We start from the raw sequence: 7,185 nt of genomic DNA, 5'->3' as shown, positions 1-7,185 counted from the left end.
CAACCACAACCTTTGCCAACGTTGCTTCCACCGCCCACGCCATAGCCGCCTCCACCCATTTCCTCTTCTTGGCCTCCCTTTCCACGTGGTAGGCCGCCACCATCGCTTGCTCCTCCACCACCTCCGCCACCGCTTCCTCGTCCTCCTCATTCGAGTTCTCCTCAACATAGGTCTCATCATCGTCCTCCTCCTCCTCCTTCTCGTACTCAGTCTCCTCATCATAGGAGTACCTGGGAGACTCAAGTTCAATGGAGGGCTCGTATGAGGGGTCAGACTCATCATACGGTGGCCCACGATCCTCGACAGGGCCACCATCCTCGTCGGAGCAGTAGTTGGAAGGAAGAGAAGAAGCAATCGGAGAAGAAACCATGGTAGTTTTCTAGAGGAAGAGATTGGAGGCAAGGCAATGGAGGGGTTAGTTAGCACAGGAGGAGGGTACCAGTATATTAATAGCTCTCAACTGCCAAGGGAAAGCTGAAGGGTCACATCAAAAGTCGGGGGACGGAAAATGGCAAGAGGTGCGTCGATCTCTAATAATGTAACGGTCTTTTGCAAGTGAATAACAATGAAATCTCAGTGAATTCTGGTAGAGAAATAAAGAACTATACTTAATTTGCAAGTACTAGAACATGCAGAGATAAACAATCGATAACATTGCAAAGATAAATGATCTACATAATCTCCCTAGGGTTGCTTAAGGACTCCCAGTCGCCCTCTAAGATGTTGAAGTGACTGACGCGGTGGAAGATGACGAACTCCTTCCACCACTGCCGGGTGTGACCGTGAAGGCAGTCCACATCCTGGGAGGATGGAAGCACGACAAAGATAAGCTTGGAGGAGGTGTCATGCGCCATCCTGAAGTTGTGATGGCCTAGCGAAGTGCCGATGCAGACCAACACGGTGAGCCAAGGAGCTTGGTGGTGCTACTCGGTGACATAAGCCACCACCACCCGGTTGGCAACACTATTCCAAATACCAAGGTGGAGCAGCACGGCCTTGGTGACGGTGAGTTCTAGCACTAGAGTTGGAGCATCTATGCCGACGATCCTGAAATGCACATAGAAATTAGTTTGATCAAAGAGGGGGCAAAGTCGAATGCACGCACAAATTGATACAGAGACTAGGGAGAGAGCATTGTACTTGCGCTGAGAGGAAGAGATGCAGAAGGGTTTTCTTGCGTCGAGAGGAGGAGATGTAAGGTTTTCCTATGCTTGAGGCCGGCTGAAGAAGAAGTGGAGGGCCATCGCATTTATAACAAAACCACCGCTACTTCGCCGGACAAGTCTCCCAAACCAACCGTCGCTGGAACATGGACAGCTGCCACATTGATTTTTAGGTAAAAATAAGAATGTGTTAAGAAACCGGATTTTCTGTGAATATATTTTGTATGAGACTGGATTTTTTCGGTCATGTCTTACCGGAATAGTAGAGACACTTGCGTTTCTTGGCGAGGTGAGAATGTATTTTACGATTTAGGAAAAGTGAATAGGCTGGACTAATATTTTCGATCCTTTGTTGGAAAAAAGATGCTTGGTTTGAATTCGGGCATGGTGAGCAAGGATTTCATAGCTTTTGAGAGAGAGTGAAATAAGATCACATTATTTGTTAATAATCATTCCATATTGATTTTTCAACCTATCCAAACTCCAATGCACTATTCCAACTACAATAAGTGGCGAAGCTACAGCAAATTGGGGGTGCACTAAATGAGGGAATAGCATAAATTGGTTTCAAGTAAAACCATGCTTACATGAGAACCAAGGAAAATTGGCTGCATGGTTGTGGAGGATGTGACATTACACGGTGCTGGAACGTGGACGGTTGCCATGTTAATCCTCGGGTACAAATTAGAATTTGTTATAATTTTTTGGGAAAAATATTGTGGGAGAACCACCCAAATTAAATCCGGCTTAAGTGTGCTAAACATCACCATAAATGCAATCAGACACTTAAATCGGATCAAGATGGCTGTCTGTCGGGTTTCACCCGATACAACCATATATTTGAGATTGAAAGAAGCATACAAATACTCGTACAACCATATATTTGAGATTACAACAATCTAGATGAAAACATCACAGAGGTCCATATTTATTTATTACAAACCGAGTTCAAATTCATAAAGTGGTTCAGAGTTCAAGTGCAGCGGAAAGAAACAATAATCTAACGTCGATAGCAACCATTCATCAATTTCATTACCTGAAAACAAAGCCACAAACAAGGCTGATTATATTAATACTTCGCAAGGCTCACCCGACAGGTGGTATCTAATCCACCGACTCGTAGACATGCAAGGCTTTTTGGCTGAGGGGTTATTTTTGCCAAAAGCTTCTAAAGTGGGTCCTTGCTTTCAAGTTTTAGCATCAAATTCTAGTTGATTAACCATTCTAGATAAGCATCTATTCTAAGCACGTATCGTAGAACAATCCACTTAATCAAGCCTCAATATTAAGCATCATCCTTGTTCATCTTTTTACTCAATGCAGCATAGTGGTCAAGCAGTCTCAATAACTGCGAGAAACAGACGATTTGAATCGAATTTCTTAACCTTGCAAGGTGGACCTAAACACACGACATGTGCATACCGCACGGATCCACACATTATCAATGATTCCCATTGATCCTCGATGTGTGTCCAGGATCCACTTCCCTTGGATACAAGGCCTCACCAGTCCCCGAAACGATGTCGTGCCGTGGCCGTACTTGTACCCACATGATGCATCAAGAGAATCGTTTCCAGAGAGAGCGGGGGAAAATTCCACGCCCTGGTTCAAACAGGTACTAGGCTTACCGATTACCATATTCTCAGCATGTGTTTAGTACGTTCAAAAATTTGACCACGAACACTGACACATTTCGACACTAGCAATTTTCTCTATACAGACGGGGCATCAACAAATTCAGAAACATTGCACAAAGCCCCGCCCATCGACCTTATGATTCCAACATAAGTAAATAGGCAACTCCTATATCTCGTGAGTGACAGGAATCACTCGACTTTTATCGTGTCCCTATTTAGCATAGCAACTAAGAAACCTAACATGCTAGTATTCAAAACATGGGTACTAGGAGCATGCAACTAGGGTTTTAGTACAACTCATATGGACTTAATGCACACACATAAGTAACAACAATATTGTAAAAATTTGGAAACGAGGGTTATGCTCCGGGGCTTGCCTTCCTACCCTGAATCAGCCTTGGGATCTTCCGAACTTTGGTTCGAGCCTTGGTTTGCCTCGATCATATTTAGCTCACCCTCCTACTGTCCTTCTTTGTGTTCCAGGACGAGCTCGTACGTTCCGTTGGCGAGGTTAGCTTCTACACGAGATGCATATGCATAAGATTTCTTTTATAATTTTTTAGTGACATTCGTTTTAATTCGTTAACCTTTATAGAAACATGGGGTGTATTTTATTTTGGCCACATTCACCTAGACAAGTTTATAAATATTTCTTTTCCTCTGGCCACATTCACCTAGACAAATTTATAACCATTTCTTTTCTTTTGGCCACATTCACCTAGATAAGTTTATAAACATTTCTTTTCTTTTGGCCACATTCACTTAGACAAGTTTATAAACATTTCTTTTGTTCACAAAAGACGATTGGTTGGAAATAAAACATAGATTTTATATTGATGGTGATTGTATACACATATAAAATTCTTAGAAATTTATTATTCAAAAGACAACAGGTTGTGCTATTTTGGAACTGTTTAGCAAACTTTTTAGGGATGATCATGCTACTGATGAAGAGCATAAACAATCATTTGTGAGCCTACAAATCCTAGTAGCAATTATCTTTACTAAATAAACTAGCTTTCAACATGAATAAATGTTCAGGAAGCATTTGCTAGTATATGAATATGAATGATTTACAGGAGCTTTCCCCCTACACAAGAAATCTACTGTCAAAATTTCAGATCGATTTGACAACTACAGAAATTACTAAAAACCAAACATGGTTACACTGCAGATATGAAGAATGATTTATAACTAGAGTTCTATTATCAGCTTAGTTCTACAAACTTAACATAATGGTTTTCAGCACAAAAATATACTACTGTGAATTTATCAGGATTTTAAGAGTACGAAAACTATTTATTCCACAATAAGGAGATTAAACAACATGCATTTTGATAAGCAACAAAAACACATATTTCACAAGAACAAGTATTTTTACTAGTCAGATATGAGCATCAAGAAGCTAACAAAAATTATTTCGCATTTTTATCATTTTTCTATGATTTTATACGGATTTCCAATGTTTCAGCCATTTCAACTAAAACTAAACCCAAAAAAGGAAAAACACTTTTTGCAAGAAAACCCTCTGAAACACTTTTTTCCCAACAGATAGACCCTTCATTTTACGAACTAACCCCTGACTTTTGCACTTAAGGTCCCTGAAACTAAAACTTAGATTGCAATTGGGTCGTTGGCCGACCGGCGGCTCGAGGAGCTCGATTCCGGCGATGTGGGGCCGCGGGGCCATAGGATAAGGTCACGAGGGTGACAAGGGACTCACCAGTGACTGGTTTGGTATAGGACATAGGGTCGGAGGAGGGCTGGTGATGGCTCGTGAAGGAGCTGTGGTGGTGCGGCTGCTTCAGCTTCAGCTCCGGTGATGATGGCAGCGGTGGTTTAGTTTTGTGGGGCTGGAGAGGTAGAGTGGTGGTAGAGGAAGGCACTCGTGCGCTTGGTAGTGACGGGGATGGCCAGGAGTGGGTGCTCATCATGCGGCGGCAATGGTGGAGCAGCGGTGGTGAGGGCGGCCGGCGAGGCATGGGCACGGGGCCCTTTTATAGGCGGCAAAGGGGAAGGGGAGGGTCGAGGCGTCGAGGCAAGCCTCGCAGCTCATTGGCATGGTAGGGCCATGGCCAGGCATGTGGGGAGTGGCCTGGCGTCCGTGGCGCACGCTGGTGCTCCGCGGTGTGTCGCGGGCAGCCGCGGGCAGCGGTTGGCCGCCGTGGATTTTGCCGTGCGGGAAGGGGGATCATGCACGCGGGGAGTGGGCGAGCTGCTGCGCACACATTTGTTGTTGCCTCACCACCGGCCATTGGCTTGGCACGGTGAAGGTGAGCGTGGTGACCGCACCCAGGGCGCGTCGCATGTGTGTGGCGTGCGAAGGTGCCATCTTCAATGTGAGTTTTCTCAAAACTTTTGAACTACGCATTTGAATCTCCAAATATAAAAGTTGGAGTTTAAGGTATAGGCTACAACTTTTGTAAAAGCCAACATATGAAAAGCTTGATGGATTTAGAGATAAACTTGGGAGAAGTTTGGTCGAACGCCGGCCAAAACTGGGTTTAAAAATGATTTGATTTTCGGCCGAATATCTACTCAACTTTTGAACATCTTCCACTCAAAATCAATAAAAGTACCAATCATGAAAGTTACTCCATTTGAAGAGATCTATCACTTTTATATTGGCCAAAAATTGAGTTCATATAGAAAATTTGTTTTTATTTGCTTCCCAATTGCATCATTACAATGGTGTTTAACACTTAACCATTTCAATTTTTCTTTGACTTATTTCTTAATTTCTTTTGATTTGGCTCTTAATTACTTGAGATGTCATAATTATGTACAGATGTATGATCCGTTATAGGAAAAGTGAATAAGATGGACTAAAATGTTTGATCCTTTATGGGAAAAATGGTTTGAATTTTGGCAAGGTGAGCAGGGATTTCCATGGTTTTGAGAGACAGCCAAATAGGATTACATTATTTGTTAATATTTGTCCCAATTCATTTTCAACCTCGTCGATGATCATGGGTGGCGCCAGCCCACCGAGCAGGAAAGGGTCTAGCACCTCCCTCACCAGGTGAGAAAGTGAGTGTGGCCCACTTTGCATTGCTGGCTGAGTTGCTGTGGTCTGCAACAACGCGCGAGCGGCCATGCTTCGCTTACATCCCACCCACTAGATGCCACCTTCCGGTGCCAATGGCAGCTGATTGGAGATAGTGGTCACGATCTTCTGCCGATAGTGTTGGGGCTTCCGCCACTACTCCCCAACGGCCCTGCGACGACCCCGCAGGTGTTGCAGAGCGATTGAGGCCCCATCGGCCCCGTCCTCCACTGCGATGCTCGATGGCGCCATAGCCGCTGCACCTCGGTACCATCGCAGTGCCCGGCAGTAGCGGTGCGACGCAGAGTGTCAAGGACCTCCCTCGCGACCCGTCGGCTCGGACTTGAGGGATGTGAGGAACAATGGCGTCCATTGGAGGGGATGGTGGTGGAGAGAACGAACATGCAAGGTGAGCAAGGATTTTCTTGCTTTTGAGAGATAGGATCACATTAGTATTTGTTAATAATTGTCCCATATTGATTTTCAATCTCTCAAAAAACTAATGCACTATTCCAACTACATTCTCATTAAATGAAACATGGAATTCGACCCATCATGGTTTCTCGGGGCATGCGAGTAGGAGAACGACCCGTTGGGAAATAAATGAAGGAAGACTAGAAATTGGTTTCAAGTAACCATGCCTACACGAGAACCAAGGAAGACCGTCTGCGTGGACGTGGAGAATGTGACATTACACGGTGTTGGAACATGGATGGTTGGCATGTTTTAATCCTCGGGTATAAATTAGAATTCGTTATAATTTTTGGGAAAAATATGTATAGACGTATGATCCGTTGTAGGAAAAGTGAATAGGACAGACCAATATGTTCGATCCTTTGTGGGAAAAATAGTTTGAATTTTGGCAAGGTGAGCAAGGATTTTCCTGGTTTTGAGAGAGAGCCAAATAGGATTACATTATTTGTTAATATTCATCCCATATTGATTTTCAACCTGCAAAAAAATTGATGCACCATTCCAACTACAATCACATTAAATGAAACATAAAACAGAGCAGGAAATTAGGGGATTGGTCTTCCATCTAAAGGAAATAGTCCATTGATCTTACAAACAAAAGATAATAGCATAGCAAAGATGGCTAGAGTTCTAACAAAATTTAAAGTTACTAATTAACAACATAGCAAAGATAGCTACATTGATCATCCACCGGCGTGGCTCACTCACCCCAGCCACCCCTCGTTCCGAGCCATAATGCAGTGGTGGCTCCATTTCTTCTTGTTCATGCCCCTCAAGGGCGTGGACGTTCCCATCCCCACGACATGGTCCTTGACCTCATTCAGGATCTTGCACTGCTACCTCATGCCAGGGTAGACGGGGCACG

The sequence above is a fragment of the Setaria viridis genome, chromosome 3 (genome assembly GCF_005286985.2).
Source record: "Setaria viridis chromosome 3, Setaria_viridis_v4.0, whole genome shotgun sequence".
Lineage (NCBI taxonomy): Eukaryota > Viridiplantae > Streptophyta > Magnoliopsida > Poales > Poaceae > Setaria > Setaria viridis.
This window is presented reverse-complemented; position numbering follows the sequence as displayed.